Here is a 22,488-nt window from a genome sequence, read left to right on the forward strand (position 1 = left end):
CAGCATTATGAAAAATTGAAACGCAGTTATGATGCATTGAAACCTTGGGCCTCTCAGTATACTGCTTGCCAAAAAAGCGACGTGAAAACCCGAGTAAACAAAGATATATTGCATTTTTCTACCTAAAAATAGGAATTTTCAATCAAAAAGATCAATTACAACCAAAGATTTGAATTTTCTCTTAAAATAATAGAATTTTTAATCCCAAAAACTAATTTCGAACATAAAAGTTTTGTTATTAAGTCAAGAAGACGAATTTTTTAGAAGGTATTTGAATTTTAAATCCAGAAGACCAAATTTTCTATACAAAAAGACGAATGTTGAACAATAAAGTGAAATTTTTTAACGCAAAATATGATTTAAAAAAAAAAATTAAATTTTCAACAGTATGATCAAATTTGAACTGAAAATACATTTTTCAACCAAAATGGTTGAATTTTCAACCAAGAATATTTATTTTCTACCACAAAGGTGGATTTACAAAAAATAAATCAATTATTAACCAAATAGTTGAATTTTTAACTACAAAATATTAATTTTCAACCAAAAATGGGTACCAATTTTTGATATTTACTAAACTCAAAAGATTAATCAATTTTATAGTTGCAAATCAAAAACAGGTTTCAGGACGAAAAACCGAAATATTCTTAAAAAGGGAAATAAATGATATTTTTCTCAAAAATATGGGAATACAGTTTTTAAATAAAATTAATGAAAATACAAATAACTGCTTCAAATTGAGCAGCTTAACTTTCTTAATATCTCAATTTAAAATATTGTATTCTCAATACAATATATTAATTTTTTAACAAAAATATTGGAAAACAGGTTATGAACAAATATCAAAGATTTATTCAAAAAGAATCAATTTATTAAAGGCACTTGGAAGGCAGGTCTTTACTATTTGAGATTCGACTAAAGAACGAACGTGTCACAAACATCAGATTCATACACCATACACATTTCAATCATGGCTATTGTTTATGTTACAGAGATTACGAGCTCTTGAATCTTTAGGCCAAACTTCTTAGAACCGCAGAACACACGCAACTTTAAACATATCGTTTTCAGCTCTCCGAAATCGTAGATTATATTTTTTACTCTATATACATATATACAATAGTTGACATAATCCAACAAAAAAAGACAAAATTTAAAGTAAAAAAAGTAGATTTCTCGAACACAAATTTAATAGATGAGATCTAAATAAAAAAGACGAATTTTCAACAAAATAGTTTATTTTTCAACTAAAAAAGATACATTTCTTAATATTATTATGTTGACCAGTTATAAATATTGATGTCAGTTGCATTTCAAGCACTGAAGACAAGTTTCCTCACAAAATAGTTGAATTTTTAAGCCGAAAAAAAATTTGGTTACCAAATACATTTTCAACCAAGAAGATTAATTTTCTATAAAAGAACGAATTTTCAATTTAAAAATTCTCAACAAAAAATGTGATAACTGATATCTCAACCAAAAAATTTTAATTTTAAATACAAAAAAAAGTTGAATTCATAAAGAAACAAAAAATTTTCAACAAAATACAGTCCCCTCTCTGAATAGTGCCGGTTGTGACCCCCCCCCCTGCAAATACGAATTGTATAAGTGGTTGCGTTCGAGCAAGAATAAGGAGAATCGGAAATATTCAGAGCGACATTATTCAGAGAGCGGACTGTAGTTAATTTTTTAAACAAAACTGATTTTTCACTGAACAAAGAAAATAAATTTCAACCAAACTGTGTAATTTTAAAGCCCAAAAGACGAATTTTCTTACAAAATAGTTGAATTTTCAACAAAAATGTTCACTTTCATCTAAATACATGTATTTTTGTACGAAAAATTATGAGTTTTCAAACAAAAAGGATGGCTTTTAACCACTTTGTTGAATTTTTAACATTATAATTGAATTTTTAAACAAAAAAGATGAATTCTCTGCCATACTATTTTTAATTCACTAAAAAAATGATTATGAAACTTGTTTGTAATATTGTTACTTATGAAAAAAATTTCAAACTTTTACCCAGTTACTTTTTCTCATTATTTGTTTTGTACTAAATGTCATTATTTTTCAAATAATCATTTTTGTGTAGTTCAAAATATTTCTTTTCAGCTTCCTCAGAAAAATACTTTGAAGAACTAAAGGTTCTGTACTGAATAAAATATATTAACAAAAAATCTTGAAAATGTCCAGGAAAAACTTGCTAAAAAAGGCTCTATTATTATAAGTCACTTTTATTTAATATTTACGAGATACCCATGATATATAAATGTTGTAATGATAAATAAAATCCCATTTTAATTCCTTCTTTAACTTGAAATTGAACTATTAACTAACCGATATTCAAGATTTTTTTAAAGAACTGATCAGCAATAATTGCATATGATAGTTTATGGATTAAATTTTTTAATTTTTATCCATTTCTATTTGTTATATAAATAAAATAAGAGCGCAAATGAGATATTTTTCAATTATTATTTTTTATCCTTAATTGAATAACTTAATTAATCCCGTTCTCGAAGAAAATGAATGTTGAAGTATCTTAAAGAATATAAATACCTAACAGGATATCGAATATAATTTTTATAAATAAAATATATGAACAAAATATCAAAATCGTGGAAATTTTGCTTGCAAAGTATATTTGTAAGTTGAAAATGCTTGATTTTATCGACATGATCACATTTGATCCTGAAAATTTGTCTGGTATAATTTTGTTTATTTGACAAACAAATTATATAAACAAAAGTATAGTTTAGGCATTTATTGGTTAAAAGTAATCGTTTTTCTTTCTTAGTACCTTTAACTTATATTGGTGGTAATAATTCGTAATAAATATTAATCATTCGATATAATTTATTTATTTTATAAACAAAATTTACAAGCATTCATAGTTTGTTCATTTAGGCAGTGAAAGTAATCATTTTTCTCTCTAATCGTCTTAAATTACATAAGTAGTGATGTTTAGTTATGTAGAATTGTCCATCGATATTATATGTTTATTTTATAAACAAATTTTACAAACAAAAGCATAGTTTGTCCAGTTATAGACAGAAAGTAATCGTTTTTTCCGTCTGATCGTCTTAACATTCAATGAGTAATGATGTTTAGTGGTGAAGTTTTCTCGTTCGATATTCTTTATTTATATTATAGGTCATTTATAGATCTCACGTAAACTTTTTTCTTTCTTATCTCCTTAAAAATATTTGGCTAGTGACTCTCATTGATGAGGATTTGTCATTCGATATTATTTGCTTTTGTTATAAACAAATGTATAGTTTAGCTATTTTTAGACAGAAAGTAATATTTCTTTTATTATTGCCTTCAAATGATATCACTGGACATTTTTTGTGATTTTCTAGAAGAATCAGCTTCCATGTAGTCTATAAATTACCAAACTATGCATTTATTTATAAAATAAACAAATAATAACGAACAAGAAGTCTTGATTACTAAAAATCATTATTTACATAATTTAAAGACGATCGGAAAGAAAAACGACTACTTTCTGTCTATAAATGGACAAACCTTGCATTTGCTTATAAATTTGTATAGGAAATAAACAAATAATATCGAATGACAATTATACATAGCTAAACATCACAACTTATACAATTCGCAGATATTATGAATGAAAAACAATTAATTTCTATCTATGCATCAATAAAAATCACCACTAATATAATTTAAAGGCAATTAACGAGAAAAACGGTTACTTTCTGCCTATTAATTGTTTAACTATGTCTTTGTTTATAAAATAAACAAATAATATCGATTGAAAATTCTTCGTCACTAAACATCACTACTTATATAATTAGAAGACGATTAGAGAGAAAAAAGATTATTTTCGCTCCATAAATGACCAAACTATGCATTTGCTTTAAAAAATTTATTTATAAAATTAACAAATAATATCGAATGACTAATCTTTCTAAGTATTAGCACTGATATCATTTAAAGGTACTAAGAAAGACAAACGATTACTTTCGGTCAATGAATCCCTAAACTATGCATTTGTTTATATAATGTGTTTATAAAATAAAATGATATCAGAGATGATCGAATAGGATCGTGCCGATAAAATCAGGCAATTTCCATTTTTAAATATGCTTTGCAAGCAAAATTGCAACGATGTTGATATTTTCTTAATATAATTATTTTATAACAATTATATTCAATATCCTATTAATTATTTACATTCTTTAGATACTTCGTCATACATTTTCATCGAGAATGAGAATAATTAAGTTATTTATTTAAAGATAAAAAGTAATAATTAAACCAATGTCTCATTTTCACTCTTTGTTTATTTATATAAAAAATAGCAAATAATAAAAATAGAAAAATCTAATCCATAGGCGCTCTTATGCAACTATTGCTAATAACTTATAAAAGATTTTTGAATATCGGTTTAGAATATTGTAGGCTGTAGGTGATTTTAAATAGTAAATTCCCGATTCAGCCCACTGTGCTCTGTGATACCTTTAATAAATTAGTATTAAGTCCGTTAGAATAAAATGCGCTGAATGAGCACTCCACCCAAGAAGTCCGCAATTTTTTATTTTCAGAAGATAAAAGTCCTAGTTAAAGAACCAAAATGTAGAAAGAGGCATTCAAGAAATGCGATATATTGTGTAGTATGCATAAGCAGATATATTGTGATTCTGAGAACTACCGATATATCATAAATTCTTTAGAAATTTTACAGTTTTATCCTCCAACAATCGTCAAAACTTATGTCCCTGAAGGCCCTGAGGTCGCTTTTGACACTATAACTTCAACGCACAACCCAACCAATAACTCACCCTCATTACTTAGAAAAATCCATAGAAAATTTTTGTTGCATGACGAGGGTGCAGTTTCATTTTAACTCAAAACGGTAAACTCACGTTTTTAAGAGAAAACTAAAAATGAACTTTTTTTTAATCTTTCAAAAAATTTTAAAATATTCTTAAAAAATTTTTTGAAATGATTCCTCTTGTTCCTCTTGTTTTAATAAACTTCCCCCTTTCCCCCTTGTTCTCAATTTTTCGCTTAAATGCGAACTGAATATTACTTGCTTCAAAATGTAGCTATTTTGTTAAAATTCCATTTCATGTGCTTGAAATTGCACCTATTTGGTTCTCAATGCAACTGTTTGATTGAAAATTAATTTTTTTTATCTGTAGACAAAATGGGTGTGTGCTTTGGATTAATGAAAATGATTGAATAATGAGATTATTATTGATTGACCAATTAATTACAATTACAAAACTCACTAAATAAAATGTTTATACATTTTTTAATATTTTTATATATCCAAAATTTTTATTATGATGACAAAGAGTCGTTGGCAGTTGATTCGATAATACGATAATACGACAAGAAAACTTTACTTAACAAATTGTTGATAACAATAAAAATTATGACTCATTGCCCAAGAGTTTTAACAGCGGTTGAAATTGATATATTCAGAGTTAATTATTGTTTTTATATATAACAAAATTATTTATTAATTTCCATTAATCCAATTTATAAACCCCTTTAGTCTATACATTGTAGAATTGCAGTTGAAAGTAGTTGAATAAATATTCCTAATCCCCACGAAATCATTTTCATGCACTTATTTTTTTATAACAAATTCAATAAGTTTTTCAACTTGTTCAGTTTTTCTGAAAAATATTTCTATATAGTTGTGTCATTGATTCTCAATCTTTTAAAATGAATCCAAATATTTTATAACGAATGGTATATTCTTCAAAAGTCAAAAAAATTTCTCTTAATTTGGTTTATGAAATAAAAAAGTATTAAAAACATTTTCCTCAAATCGAATTTAACAGATTTATGCAAATTATAAGTGATTGTTTAAAAGTTGAATTACTCGGTTAACAATTCGTTTTGTTTGGTTGAAGATACATCATTTTAGTTGAAACTTCGTTTTTAGTTTATAATTTAACTATTTTGTTAGGAATTTATTTTATTTTGGAAAATGTATAATATTACTATTTCATTTTTGTTTGGAAGTTTTTCTTTTTTAGTAGAAAATTTAACTATTTGGCCAAATATTTATGTTTATTATTTAAAATTCATCTTTCTTGTTAGAAAATTCATCTCGTTTTGAAAATTGAACTATTTAGTTACAAGTTTATTTTTTTGTCATTGAATATCATGTTTTGAAACTGAAAATTTAACTGTTCTATTTTTGATTGTAATTTTATCTCTTTTTCATCTGTCTGATTAAAAATTTCACTATTTGTTAAAAATCCAACTTATGGTTGAAGATTCCTCTCTTTTTTGAAAGTGGAACTATTTTGTTGAAAATAATTCTTGTTGATCACTGGTTAAAAATGTTAATATTTTGTTAAACATTTCTCTTTTGGGTTGAAAATTTCACTATGAATTTTTGTAGAAAATTCAATTATTTGGTTGAGAGGAAACTTTTTTATATGAAAATTTAACTGTTTTGTAAAAAATTCTTTTTTTTTCGGCTTCAAAATTCAAAAATTTGGTTGATATATTTTTCTTTTTTGACTGAGAAATCTTTCTTGTTTGATAATTTGTCTCTTTTGGTAGAAATTCAATATTTTTTGGTTAAAAATATAACTGTTTGCTTAGAAGTTAAATTACTTTGTTGAAACGAAGTTTATGATTGAAGATTCTTCCTTTAAGTTAAAAATTCATCTCTGGTTTGAAGTTTAAAAATTTTATTGAAAATTCGTCTTTTTGGTAGAAATTCCGCTGTTTCTTGTAGTAGAAAGTTCAATTATTTGGTTGAAAATTAATTTTTTTGTTCCTAAATTCAACTGTTTTGTTGAAAAGTCATTTTTAAGGAGAAAATGCAACTATTTAGTTGAGATTTTTTTTCTCTTTCGACTGAACGATCTTTCTTGGTTGAAACGATTTCTTTCTGGTTTGTAATGTTATCTCTTTTGGTAGAAATTTAACATTCTTTGTTTAAAAACCCAACTGTATCTTTGAAAGTCCAACTACTTTGTTAAAAATTCATTTTTTTTTTTGAATATTCAACTTTTTTAACTTTATCTTTAGTGTAAAATTTAAGTATTTCATAAAAAATTTGTGTTTTGTTTGTTTGTTTGTGTGTTTGTGTGTTTGTGTGTTGAAAATTCATTTTTCTGTCTGAAAATTCAACTATTCATCTCCTTTGTTGAAAATGTAACTGCTTTGTTGTAAAATCTTTTTTTTTGTAGAAAATTAATTGTCTTGGTTGAAAATTCATTTTTCTGGTTGAAAATTCAACTATTTGTTAAAAATCCAACTATTTAGTTGAAGATTCGTCTATGCTTGTAAATATAACTATTTTGTTTAAAATTCGTTTTTTGTGGTTGAAAATTAATTTTTTTGTTGTTGAAAATTTAACTGCTCCATTTTTGGTAGAAAAGTGACCTTTTTTTGTTGAAAATACAACTGTTTGGTTAAAAATTGATCTTTTTTGGTAGAAAATTAATCTTTCCGGCATAAAATTTATCTTTTTGGTTAGAAATTCATCCATTATGTTGAAAATAAAATATTTTTACTTGAAATATTAGGAATTTATAGCTTTTATATTGAATTGAAAATGGTGCACCATTAATTTTGTTTAAAATAATTTATTGTCTTCTTTCGTGAAAAACTATTCTATTTCAACTGTTTTGAGAGAGTTTTTTGTCGAATTTTCTGGAGGAGGATAAACGATCTTACTATCTTCTCTCATTAACTCATGATAACACAAGGGACACAAGGAAAGTAGCGGATAAAAGTAAGAAAGGAGAATTAACATAAAAAGGTTAGAACCAACTTGTAATAAATTTAATCACATATTTTTTTTTATATCGGATTACCAAAAAACTAATGTTTGATGTCGAGTTGTATAACTAATTGAATTCAAAAGATTGTTATCTTCAATTGGCAATTAATCGATTAAATTAAAAAATAACATAACTCATTTAAACAATTATATAATTTGCAAAAAGTTAAAAAAAAAACAGAATTTACTCTTTCAATGAGTACAATTTTAGAAGCAGCGTATCTTAGTATCTAGGTCTGTCCTTAATAATTGTCACGTAGAAGGTAATAAAGTAGTAAATCAAAGAGATAAGTTATAAAACAAAGAGAAGATAATAATTTTACTGCAACTAATCAGATCCGTGGACTATTTTTAAGACTTTTGAGATACAAAGATTTGGAAAAGTACTGAATTCTTTTTTTGAATTTCATCTTTATTTTGATATATTTGCGAGTTGACCGGAAATGAACAGGAATGTTATTGATCGGGAAGAACACAAGAATTTAATTCAAAAACTGGGAATTTACTTCTGATCGCAGTAAAATTCAAGTTTTCATTATTTTTATAATTTTAGTCAATTTAAAAAAGTTATTTCTACTTTATATATAGTTTCGGGGCATATAAGTGTGTTTATTAGGTTACGGATTTCTTTATTTATTTACGGTTTATTGTGGATCTTAAATTTTTCAGTTAAATTATTTTTTTTTATTGTTTTTATTATAATAATAAATTAAGAATATACTTTAAGACACTTAATATTAATAACCCGGTGGGCACAAGCGTGCACCTATCATTTAATGGACATGACTTAACCTATATTATTGTAACAATTTTACAATGAAAACCCGAGGAATGACCGACTTTTTATTAATTAAAAAGAGAGTCTATTTTATTATTTAAAGAATGTAACTTTCTTTGGCTCTGATTTTGTACATTTTTTATTTATACATTCCAATTGGAATGCATAATATTGCGCAATGTAGTCGATTGAGTACTCATGTACAGCAGCCCTTCCGAGGCGAGAGTCGCAACGGACCTCGCCCTGTCCCCTAAAAAACTACATGGCCCAGCAGGTTTAGTAAGGCTGAGAACGAAAGGGGAACTGATGATACTCCCAAAATACAGAAAGAATCATTTTCTCAATTTTTTTCAAAAAATGGATTTTTCACGTTTTATATTCGCTTACTGCTGAATTGAGTAGGGAATTTTTGAAAATAATTATCATTTTTATTTTAGGCTAGGGAGTTTCTTTGAACCATTCATTTAGTAAAGGGAATTTTGGAGATGGAACGGGGATTTTCGAATTTAGAAGAAAGGAGTTTAAAAAATCCCTGTTCCAAATCAGAATTCGTCACAATTTAAAAGTACCCACTTCAAAATTAAAAAATAGTACTGCAAGTAGTTCTTAAAGTTTGTCTGAATAATAGAAAATTGTGTTACATTGCTCGTTGCGAATTTATCCGTTTGTAGTTAAAAATTCAACTACTTGCTGTGAAAAGTTAAACTACTTGCTGTGAAAAGTTAAACTACTTGATGTTAAAAGTTAAACTCTTTTGTTAAAAAGTAATTTGCTTTGTTTGCAGATTCATAATTTTAATTAGTTTTTGAAAATGTAAATACTTTGTTGAAAATCATTTTTTTAACTAAAATTTTAACTATTCCAGTAGGAAATTTTTTTGCTAAAAATCCATTTTTTCTTATTTTTTTTATTAAGAATTAGATTTCTAACGAAAAATTCAACGATTCTATTTTTTTTATTTGTATGAAAATTCAACTATTTGGTTTAAAATTGATATTTTGTATTTAAAAGTTAAGCTATTCGTTTGCAAATGTATGCATGGTAGAGCTGTCCTAAGTCGGCACACCAAGAGTATTTTTGATATCATCATGGTATCCCTTTGGTTTCTTGCGTTTGAAATTGCGCCCCATGACCACTAAAAGAAAATGAAATCAGCGAAAAGTCATAAGAAAACGAAGAAAATAAAAGGACACCTACCAGGGACAAGCAACATGAAGTCAAAATACAACCAAACTAAAAAAAACAACAAGACAGGAGTGAGATGGAATTAAAAATAAAATAACACAAATAAAAACGAACAAAAAAAGTGCCGACTGAGGATCATTTGTTTGGTGCGGACTCAAACCACTACGACGTTTACAAGTTTCATGCTATTACGGACTCGAAACAAATCCGAATGAAAAATCGGCTTTATCACACGAAAGCACACAACACACAGAAACTAACGCACCAGATCTATTAAACTTTTCAAAATATTTAAACACCTGTATTTGCTTCACAAGAATGGAAGAAAAGTGGTATTTCGTTTGCACGATAAATTTATACCCCACTTACTCTGGGATCCAAGAGCACTTCAGCATTCATTTTAGGTCCTGATGATTTGATGATTGATTCTTGTGCAGAATGTTCTCCTGATTCCGAATATATCGGCTGCACACATCGAATTCGCGGTCGTTTTGTCGTTATTTAACATTTTATGTGTTTAGATCAAAAATGTCATATCTCTGAAAATTATTAAAGTTTTGAAAATATTTTTCCATATTCATTTATAGAAGTGTGATATGCACAAATTGTGCTAATAGTGTATGTTGATTTAATTCATAGTTTTCGAGAAAAAAAATAAAATAACGTTTTAATAAAAAACGATTTCTACAGTACATTTTTTTTCATTCAATATTTTTTTTTGGAATCATACAGAACTAACTAAGAAAATACAGTTGGTTTTGAATTTTTTTCAATTAGGCTATTAGTTTAGTTTTGACAAAATTGTAAATAAATACAAAGTTTTCACGTCTGTGTGTACGAGTGTCAGCAAGAGCATTGAATGGACATGCATCGAGGGGGGTCTCGGAAGCTGCAGGTTTTCAATCTGAACCGCAACCTCCCACACAAGCGCACACGCGCGAACATCTTACTTAATAGAATTTTCTAAACCAATAGCCTAATTAAAAAAAATTTCAAAACAAATTATCTTTGTCTCAGCTAGTTCTACATGATTCCAGAAAAAAATTGTGAAATGATAAAAAATGTACCGTAGAAATAGCTTTTCATTAAAAAGCTATTTTATTGTGTTTCTCGAAAACTATCAATTAAATCAGCATACACTATTAACAAAATTTGTGTATGTCACACTTCTTTAAATGAATATGGACAAATATTTTCAAAAATTTAATAATTTTCATAAATATGACATTTTTTATCTAAACACATTGAATGTCAAATAACAATAAAACGACCCGGAATTCGCTATGTAAATAAGTAAATTATCAAAAGATATGAAACATTTTAAGGAATTTTTTAAAGTTACTTTGCATCTTTTGGAGCTTTAAAAAATTGTAACAGTTTTTCAAAAGATCTTAAAGGATTTTAAATTTGTTTAGGTTATGTTAAAAGATTACACAGACATTTTAAATTGATTTTAGTAATTTAATGGGATTTCAAAGGATTTGATATCTTTTAGAGTATCTTAAAAGATTCCCAGAATTTTGTTTATTTATTTCCATAGATTGAAGGGACTTCAAAGACATACACATTTTAGGGCATTTTAAACATTTTCAAGGCGTTTCCAAGAGTTTTAAATAATTTCAAGGGATTTCCAAGAGTTTTAATAACTTTAAGGGATTTTATATTTTTTCATGGATTTCAAAGAATTAATTCACAAGAAGTAAGGGATTTCGTAGATATGAAGAGATTTTCAAATATTTTTTGCAATTCATTTGGAAATCGCCCCGGAATCTTACTTCATTCAGAATTATTTCCAATTCATTTGAATTATTCTAAATACACACAGATCTACTCAATTCCATAACTTTTTAAAAATGTTTTAACATTTTTTTTTAAATTCCTAGATTACTTTTTGAATTCAGGTTGATTTTTTTATGAATTTCATCTTTTTATTATTATTTATCTTGATTTTCTTTATAGTCATAAGTCGCTTCTTGTGCCAGGGAAAGTAGAAGATACTCTTAATTTTTTTATTTACTTGAATTGTTCTAAATTCACTAAATTCTTTTCTGTGCAATGGATTCTTTGGAATGTTTAAAAGTTTTTATTTAATCGGTCCTAAATTCTTTTAACCCCATCTTGAATTCATAGGCATTTCATAAAATTCTTTTGAATTCTCTTGAATTTTTCTAAAGTCATTTTAAAGTTACTGAATTTAATGAAGTTTCTTCCTATGAATTGTTTTGAGGTTTTATGAATTTGTCCTGTATTTTGTACCCTATAAGTGTGACAAAAAGTCACCTCTGTCCCTATATATCTTACCCCATAGGGGCTATGTGAAACTTTTGAAATTGATTAAAAATTACTAACTTAAATAGAAAAATCTGCCTAGAGCACGCGACGGTTGAATCTCGCGCTTCCAGCTCGATAATGGGTTACCTCGTGCTTCGCGCTCGGACATAATTACACCTCGCGCTTCGCGCTCGGATATTTATTGTTTGCATTTGGAATGCTTGAAAAAAACTTTATCAAAAAGATCTCTTTTAGATGGCAGTATTTATATGCGTCTTCATATTCTGAATTGTCAACTTAATTAAGTATAGTCAAAGACTAAGTTTCTCAAAGCTCTGTAGGCTTTGAGGTACGCATTCTCATCGCGACAATCGCGCTGCGTGCTCGACTTTCGACATACATTTGTAAACAGGTTTTGTTGCATTTCTTTTCTCGTAACTTTCGTCGTTTTTCCACACATTTATTTTTTTTTTCAATGTTATTTTTCACGAATAAAACAAAAAGTATACGTGCTATCAAAAAGTGAGTCTTAACGAAATTGTAGATCTTTTTTGGGATAACAATTTTTGTTAATTCATCTTTTTTCGTATCCTACATAGTTTGTCCAGAAAAAGGAATGTTTTATTTTTCATTATTTTTTGTATAATCAAAATTTGAATTTTCGATTTTTGAAGAAATTCAAAAAATTGTTATGATAATCTTGTAGGGCTTTCAAAAAGAAATGTTTTTCTTCTCTTGACTTTTTTTCATATCTTGCGTTTTTTGGCTTAAAATTTTGATTTTCAGTTGATGTGGAAAATTTTGAAAACGCTATAACTCTGATAATTTTCTTTTGATCGAAAAAAGTCATAAGGATAAATTGTTTTTTTTTTAAATAATATAAATATCCGTACATTGAATTTTCAAATTCAGAAAAAAGTGGTTTCAAAAATGTTCAAAATGCGTTCACTTTTTGAATTTTTATAAAAAAATGGCTGGTTCACGAATTCGTCCTTTCTTTTAGAACCTTACAAAAGTGTGCCAAAGATGGATTTGATTCGTTCATTTTTTCGAGAGTTATCTTGTTTACGGGCGGACGGCCGGACGGACAGACAGACAGACGCCATCGTAAAAATCTGATTGGGTCTCGAAACATGGAGATCCGTTGAAAAACTGTGATGTCAAATTTCCGACAATTCTCATACTTTCTCAATCATAAATGATGAGAATGTAAAAACATGTATTTATGAAAAACCGTAGAAAAAAAGTTTTTAACAAATAATTTGTTAATAACAATTTTTTTTGTATATTCTCTAATATTGGAATATCTTTAACTAATCATATTTTATGTAACTTAAGCTATTTCAACTATTTTCCTGTTATTGACGAGCACCGGGAATGTCAAATAGAAGAAAGGCCATTTTTTCTTCATATTTGTTTATTTATAAAAAAATTGAAAATTCAATTCAAACATCACTTAGAAATGTTATCAGCTTTTTTTCCAAATTTTTTTTGTCGAAATCGGTGAAGGTTTGTGGGCTGGACGTTATTCTGAACGAAACAAGTCATTTTGCTTCTCAATATGCGTTATTTGGCTTAAAATGTTCATTTTACTGCGTTTTTTTGGAATTTTGTAAATGCTATAACTGTGCTAAATTTTGCTTGTATCAAAAAAAGTCATAAGGATAAATTGTTTGTCATTTCGAATTCTATAAACATAGTAGAGGCATTTACCAAAGGAAAATCAAGTTATCGTGCTAAGAAAAAAACAATCCACGGACGGACATACAGACACATTGGTAAAAACCTGTTTTTCGGATTTAGGGGGTCTTAAAACCTTGGATATTTGACAAAAACGGGGGAGGGGTCAAAGTTTACACAAATCTAATACGTTCTCTTGGCGAAAAGGTATGAATTAATTAATTTGTCATGAATAATGTTTCGGTAATTCTGTTTTTTGTTCGAATCGTGAAAAATAGCATTAAGAATATTTTTAAAAAAGTCAATTTTTTGAAAACACACACATGAGACGAATAAGAAAATTAAAAAATATTTGTTGTGGTGAGAATGTGCCCACGCAGCGGGCTGATTCTTTTATTATTAATATCGTTTTTCACAATCAAAACACAAAAAAATAAGCATGCGATCAAAAAGTTATTTAAGTCAAATTTGTAGATCTTTTAAAAATGCAGAACTTTTGTCTAGCCATCTTTTCACCTATTTTGCACAGTTTAACCGCAAAATGTAATTTTTGATTTTCCATTATTTTTTATGCTGTCAAAATTTGGTTTTATAGAAAAAGTCATGAAGATAAATTGTTCATCTGACTGAATACTATGAATATCTGTAAGGACAATATTTGAATTTTGAAAAAAAGTGGTCTCTCAAAAATTTTTAGAAGACGCTCACCTTTTGAATTTTCACCCAAAATGGTTGGCTAACGAACTTTGCCTTTATTTTAGGATATTAAAATAGGATACCAAAGGCCAATCCAATCTGTCAATTCTTTAGAAAGTTATCCTGCTAAAAAACTAAAAATCTACACACACACACACACACACACATGCACACACACACACATACACACACACAGCAAGAAGATACATTCATCAAAACCTGTTTTTCGGATTCATGGGGTCTCAAAACGTCTACATTTTATAAAAACGAGGGGGGGGGGGTAAATTTTACACAAATCTAATACATTCTCTTGATGAGAATGTAAAAATATATACTTTGAGGGAAACGGACTGTAATGAGTGGCTTCACTGGAAAGTCATTTGTAAACAAGTTCTTATTAAATTCTCTGCATTCAATCAAGAGAACAAGTTTTAATATTAATCTATGATCATGTTCTCTTTAGAATGACAAGAATCTGAATAAGAATAAATTTTCTTAAGCAGAGAAGGTGTGAACATTTCTTGATCATTTCATTGGTTCACGAGCTAATCACACCTTCAGCATCCATCATCATTCGTTTGATAATAACTTATATAATAATTAAATCTCTCAAATTTGTTTTGCTAAGTTTCATTGCATAATTTTTCTCAGGTTGCCGGAAGATTAATTAAAAGACGCTTATTATTGACAAATTGGTAATTAAGATTCAAATATTTCCACTTTTATGCAATTTTCATTTAGCGTTCTCTGATATGATTTTTAAACTGTGTTACTGTAAGATAATTTTTTTAAAACTTAATATTACTTTTCTTCTCTTGATTCAGAAGTGTAATGGAGTTTCTGGAGGTTCGTGTTTTTAAAAGTAATAACTGTTTCATGTACTTAATCATGGATTTACGGTTTGTTGACAAGTATCATGATACTGTAGAATGCATCAGTTGAATTTAATCTGATAAGATGTAATTTATGCTCTTTTGAAACATACACCTGCCGGTACGTGAAAGTTGTTTTCAATTTTATCATTAACATTGTGTTAATCAACTAAATTTACATTTTCCTCGATTAAAATTTCCAACTATGCTTTTGTAACTGTTACTCTATATTATAATTCTCTTTTTTATTTATTGGACCTGTGTATTATTAGAATTAATATTCTGAAAAATTATTACTCTTTTTTTAAATGACTAACTTTGTATTTCAATATATCTTTAAACATTGCAGAATAATCTGCAGAGATTGTATTTGCTTATATACATTATATACAAAAAATCGACCAAACCTTACTGATACATTATACATTGTATCTTTAAAGGAACAAATAGTTTGATTAATATATTAATTAAGTTTGGAAAAAAATCTGACAAAAGTCGGGGAATTTCTAGAAGAGGAACTTTAAATAACTGTAAAGAATAATAAATTAAAAGTTTTTATTTAAAATTGTTTTATTCTGTTTATATAACATTCTATGTTAAAAATGGTACAAGACTATACGATTCTGTACTTTGAATATTAATGGTCTGTGAAATACAAAAATTGGCCAGGTAAAATTAAGGAATTTTGAAAATAAAGCTTCGTGGTACCCTGGTATAATATTTTTGTCAGTAATTTATTTGCCCTTTAAGTATATTTATATTTATTTTTTATGCAATTGTTTCCTCCTGGCATATTATATTTTGAGTTAAAAATGTTATTATTTAGTTGAAAATTCAACAATTTTGTTAAAAAATTTTTTTTGTTAGTTGATAATTCAGCCATTTTAGAAAAAAATTAACATTTTGTTGAAAGTTCTTATTATGGTGATGAAAATGATTTTTTTTTTTGTGTTAAAAATTCAACTGCTTGATTGAAGGTTTCACTACACTGATAGAAAGTAATTTTGTTTTTGAAAATGCCTCTCATTGCTTGAAAATTCGTTTTTTTTCTTGTTGAAAATATTTTTTTTTTTACTAAAAATTTTAACTCTTTCAGTTGAAGATTCATAATTTTGTTAGAAAATTAATTGGCTTGCTTGAAAGATGAACTATTTTGTTGAAAAATGATCTTATTTAATTGAAAATTCAATCACTCGGTTAAGACTTGAACTACTTTGTAAAAAAAATGTTAATCAAGGTTCATTTTTACATTCTCATCAGAGAAGGTATTAGATTTGTGTAAAATTTGACCCCCCCCCCCCCCCCCCCCCAGTTTTGGTCAAATGACCACGTTTTGTGACACCCTGATTCCGAAAAACAGGTTCTTCTCCCAATAACTTTTTTTGAAAAATAAAAAATTACTAGATTTATAGCATATTCAAAATCCAGAAAAACAAACTAAAATGAACAATTTAACCCAAACAACGCATGATACGAAAAAAATTCTAGAGAAGAAAAACGTTGCTTTTTAAAAGCTCTACAGGGCTATGATAACAACTTTTTTAATTTGGTCGAGAAGTTGAACACTCCAAATTTGAACGTAGAAAAAATAATGAAAAATCCAAAAATTCCATTTTTTGGTTAAACTATGCAAGATACGAAAAAAATGAAAAATCTCAAATTGCGCGCCCTGGAAAGAACTACAAATTAAGAATGAATCACTTTTCGGGATAAGCTACGAGAAAAGATGAGACAAAACTTGTTCATCCAAAAAAGAGCTATAATTTTTGATAGGACAGTTAGTTTTTGCTTTAGTCGTAAAAAATAACATTCTAAATAAAAATATTAAATTTGTTTGTAAAAACGACAAAAGGTATGAACCTAAATTACCAGACAAAAGTTGTTCGCCTAAAAAGATCTATAAATTCATTATTAATTATTCTTCGATAGGACGAGTAGATTTTCTTTTAATTGTAAAACATAAGATTCAAAATTAAAAAATTAACTTTTTGGAAAAAGCACAGAAAAGACGAAAGAGGACATAGGCTCCTATATAGGACCCTATATAGGTTCCTGTATTAGACCCTATGCAGATGCGCATTAGTTATTATTTAATCGTGAAAAACAACATTAAAAATAAAAAAAAGTATAAAAGCAAGGAAATAAGAATTAGTATGATTCCATTTTTCTGCATATTATGAATTGTAATGATATATATTTATTGAAATGTTACATGTTTCAGAGCAGCTTAGAATACCATTCAAAGCAAAATAAGAAACAAATACAAAAATAATCAATGATAAATACAATTTGCTTTTTATTTTGCAATTTTTTAATAAGTAATCCCTGGCAGAGTTACATAAAAAATGTATTATAATTGATAAAAAAGTGTTGTTTATAATGTAGAAAAGTTGATATTTTGAAAAAAATAGAGCGCCAGGCACGAGATACGTGATGAGAATGTGTTCGTTAAAGCCAAAAGAGCTTTAACAAAAGAGAGTTCAAAATCACAAAATTACAGTTGTCGGTCCGTTCAACTTTGATTTTAAAAGGTCTGTGCCCGAATGCGGAAGAAATGCAAAGACTAAGCTCGGAGTGCGATTTCCCTCAGTCGCGTGCCCTAGGCGCGCTGAAACTTGCGAGCGAAGCGAGTCGCGTGTAACTGAAAATTTAACTGTCTTTCAAAAAAATTAAATTCAAAATTCGTTCTAATGTGCAGGGTTACTCTTTTTTTTTTGAAGTTTAATCTTTTTTGTTTGAAAATTCGACCATCTGGTTAAAAATTCAACAATTAGGCTAAAACTTCAACTCTCTCGTTAACAATTTAATTATTTTGTTCAAAAATGAATTATTTTGTTACAAAGTCATATTTTTTGGTCGTGAAAAATAAGCACACCAAACTCCCTGTTTGAGTCCTGTGTCGTGGGTTGCCTGCAAATAGGCTTGGTCAAAAATCGAGGGAATCTAAAACTAAACAGACAGGGCCAGTAGAATCGTTTGTAATTGGAATACATCATTTTCCGTAATATACGAGAGTTTATACCCGCGTACTGCGCGTGTGCTAAAAGTTCTAAGAAACCCGAGACCGGGAGGACAGAAACCGAGTGGCTTGAAATCCTGCGATAAGTCTGCGCTACTTCTGCGACGATGATTTTTTTTTCTTAATTATGATTCAAAACAGTGCAAAACCAGTTTAAATGGTGTCTGGGGTTAAAACTAACTTAAGGCAAACACCCTCATTGATCCAAACTACCCCCAAGTACTGCCACCCACCCTTACGCAAAATATTCCTTTACGTTCATCCTGATTGAGAGTACCCATTGAGACCAGTCCTAAAATGTGTCTTTGGACACCCCTAAAAACATATCCAAAAATGAAAAAAATCGCAGTAAGGGAAAACTTTTGGGGGTGGAAAAACAGTCACCCTTAACGAAAAAAAATCGTTAAAATTCCCCAAATTACCGGTGCCCATCGACATCGGTCCTGAAATGTGTCTTTGGACACCCCTAAAAACATATCCAAAAATGAAAAAAATCGCAGTAAGGGAAAACTTTTGGGGGTGGAAAAACCGTCACCCTTAACGAAAAAAAAATCGTTAAAATTCCCCAAATTACCGGTGCCCATCGACACCGTTCCTGAAATGTGTCTTTGGACACCCCTAAAAACATATCCAAAAATGAAAAAAATCGCAGTCAAGGAAAACTTTTAGGGGTGGACAAACCGTCACCCTTAACGAAAAAAAAACCTTAAAATTCCCAAATTACCGGTGCCCATCGACACTGGTCCTAAAATGTGTCTTCGGACACCCCTAACAACATATCCAAAAATAAAAAAAATCTCAGCCAAGGAAAACTTTTAAGGGTATAAAAAGAGTCACCCTTAACGAAAAAAAAATAGTTAAAATTCCACAAATTACCTGTGCCCATTGACACTGGTCCTAAAATGTGTCTTTGGACGCCCCTAACAACATGTCCAAAAATGAAAAAAATCGCAGTCAAGGAAAACTTTTGAGGGAAGAAAACCTTCACCCTTAACGAAAAAAAAACATTAAAATTCTCCAAATTACCGGTGCCCATCGGCACTGGTCCTAAAATGTGTCTTCGGACACCCCTAACAACATATCCAAAAATAAAAAGAATCGCAGCCAAGAAAAACTTTTGAGGGTGTAAAAACAGTCACCCTTAACGAAAAAAAATAGTTAAAATTCCACAAATTACCTGTGCCCATCGAAAATGGTCCTAAAATGTGTCTTTGGACACCCCTAACAACATATCCAAAAATGAAAAAAATCGCAGTCAAGGAAAACTTTTGAGGGAAGAAAACCTTCACCCTTAACGAAAAAAAATCATTAAAATTCTCCAAATTACCGGTGCCCATCGGCACCGGTCCTAAAATGTGTCTTTGGACACCCCTAACAACAAAAGTTTTCCTTGGCTGCGATTTTCTATATTTTTGGATATGTTGTTAGGTGTATCCAAAGTCACATTTTAGGATCGGTGTCGATGGGCACCGGTAAATTGGGGAATTTCATTGATTTTTTTTGTTAAGGGTGACGGTTTTTCTTCCCTCAAAAGTTTTCCTTATATGTACGTTTGGAATTGTTAAATTTTAATTTGAGATTGTTTTATTCCATTCTATGCAGTTTTAAGACCACCTTAAAAAACAATAAATGGAAAAGCCGTGTTTGCAAAATTAAAAAGTAATTAAAGAGGTTCTGGATCTTTTGTGTAAAATAAAGTAGAGAGAGTTACTCTTTAAAGTACATCACGAGCACTAAAAGTTTCGTACTTGTTACGCTAATGGCGAAGACTTTTTCTCTTAGCAGCGTCTCGGGTTAAATTGATCTCCTTCGCTTCAACGGCACGTATAAAAGCGCGATTTGTTACGAGAAAATCAGACGAGTGGTGGAAAAATGCATTATTCAGGAAAAGAACAGTAGTGCTTGGTGGGTATAAAAGAAACAGGTCAACACCTATGTGAGTGGATACTTTTTTTTTAAGTTTTCGAGATAACAAGACCAATATTATCGTCTAAAAATTTCGTAGTTGCATTTTCAACCAAATAGTTAAACTTTGAAATCAAAAAGGCCAATTTTGTAGAAGACAGATGAAATTTTAACCCGAAAAATGGAATTTTGGACCAATAAATTTTCAACCAAGAAAGATGAGCTTTTTTCATAAAAGATGACTGTTCGATCCAAAAGGACGGATTTTAAAAAATATAGTCAAGTGTCCAATCTAAAAGGTATATTTTTAAACCGGAAAAGAACAATTTTAAGAAGAAAGTTGATTTCCAATCAAGAAAGATCAATTTTCCATGAAATAGCTGCATTATCAACTAAAAAAGATTAGTTTCTACCAAAAAATGTAATTAATAGATTTTCAGTTTAAAACATTTGTTTTCAAGAACAAGAAACGAATTGTCAACCAGTTGAATTCAACTGCAAAATACGATTTTTTTAAACAATATTTAAAAGCTCAACCATAAACCAACATGATGTAATTTCAACAAACAGGAATTAGTTTCTATCTAAATAAACGAATTTCCAACCAGATACATGATTTTTCTACCGAATAGTTGAGTTTTCCACTAAAAATATGAATTTTCATCAAAAAAGTTCATTTACGACCAAATAGTTCAATTAGCAACTAAAATTATGAATATTGAACTAAAAAAATGCATTGTCAACCAAGCAGTTGTATTTTTAACCAAGCAAGGTAAATTGTCAATCAAAAAGGTCAATTTTCTTCCAAAAAAGAGGACTTTTTAACAAAATAAATAGTTTTATTTTCAGTAAAGAAAAATTAATACTGAAAAATGTATTTAAATAATTAAATTGACAACCAAAGAGGCAAATTTTTAAGTAAAAACGGAATCGTTAAATTTTTAGTGTAAAAAAACTAATTTTCAGTAAAAAAAAACCTATTTTTATACCAGTTGAATTCAACTACAAAAGAGGAATTTTAAAGAAAATAGTTTAATGCTCAACCAACATGATGAATTTTCAACACGCGGGATTCATTTTTTTCACAAGTAAAAGAATTTTCAACAAAACACATGAATTTTGTATCAATAGTTCAATTTTCAATTTATAAAGAACAAATGTTCAACTAAAGATATAATAGCTAAGTTTTTTGATTTAAAAAAACTGATTTTTCAACCAAAAAAGTTAATTCTCAACTAAACATGTAAAAGTTAATATTAAAAAAAATGATTTTAATTTTAAATCAAAAACAACAAAATAGTTAAATTCTCTACCGAAATTGATTAATTTTCAGGCAACAAAAGCTTATAGAAAAACGTTAAAGTTGCAACCAAAGAGATAAATTATAAACTAAAATGATGAATCTACAAAAAGACAAAAAAACTGAATTTTCAAGATAAAAGTTTGAAATTCGACCAAAAAATTTAATTTTCAACTAACCAAGGTGATTTGTTTCAAAAAATTTTTTCGAACTTAATGCATGAATTTTCAACTAATTATGCACCTGAGTTTTCAATTCAAAAAGATGATTTTTAAGCAAATAGTTGAATTTTAACTGAAAAATATAAATTTCCAACCAAGAATGAAATAGTTAAATTTCCAAGGAAGAATTTAATTTTTGAATTTAAGATGTAACAAATTTTTAACAAAATGATTCAATTTTCAACAAAATAGTAGAATTTAAACCAAACCAGAAGAATTCCGAACTATAAATATGATAGTAGACTTTTGAAAAAAAAGAAAACCTGATTAAGAATAGTTGGATTTTCATATTGGGTTCTATTAATTCTATTTGAATTTAAGCGATAAAATAGAGATAAAGGGGAAGTTCTTGAAAACAGGGCGGGTGGAGCCTTAAGTAAATTAATCTCGTTTTCAATATAAAATAGAAAGAAAGGACCCCGCACCAAATGTACAGTAAATAGCTTTCTGTGAAAAATTCTAAAAAAAAATTTACTTTTGAATTTTCGAACCTGCAATGCAAAAATTTGAAAGAAAAAAGTAAGAAAAATGGACAGTTTTTCGATAACACTTGTCAAAGTTTCAATAGCAAGAATATGCCATTGAATTAATTTTAAAGGCATATTTAAACATCCCGTAAACATTGAAAACAGGAAAATGGCATTCCTTAATGAGCAGAAACGTAAGGGATGTTCTGATTAAAATCTCAGGGCAGGAAATGACATATATACATATCTTTTTTTGTGTGTGTGTTTGTTTTAGGCCTAAATCTTTGAATTTATAATAAAAAGAGAGTTA

The 22,488-nt window shown here is 28.3% G+C and overlaps 1 protein-coding gene across 5 annotated transcripts in view; it reads left to right on the forward strand.

Annotated features, from left to right (window-relative positions):
• Positions 1 to 22,488, forward strand: part of LOC117174462 (Y+L amino acid transporter 2) — a 117,545-nt gene that overhangs the window by 15,039 nt on the left and 80,018 nt on the right. The window contains exon 1 of one of the 5 annotated variants that reach the window (XM_033363608.1): positions 7,728 to 7,763. The exons of 3 other annotated variants lie outside the window; for them this stretch is intronic. The gene's annotated coding sequence lies outside the window, so the exon portion shown is untranslated. Of the gene's footprint in view, positions 1 to 7,727; positions 7,764 to 20,167; positions 20,191 to 22,488 lie in introns of those variants that run through there. One more of the 5 variants, XM_033363610.1, reaches the window with a different exon arrangement.

This window comes from Belonocnema kinseyi, chromosome 6 (assembly GCF_010883055.1).
Source record: "Belonocnema kinseyi isolate 2016_QV_RU_SX_M_011 chromosome 6, B_treatae_v1, whole genome shotgun sequence".
NCBI lineage: Eukaryota > Metazoa > Arthropoda > Insecta > Hymenoptera > Cynipidae > Belonocnema > Belonocnema kinseyi.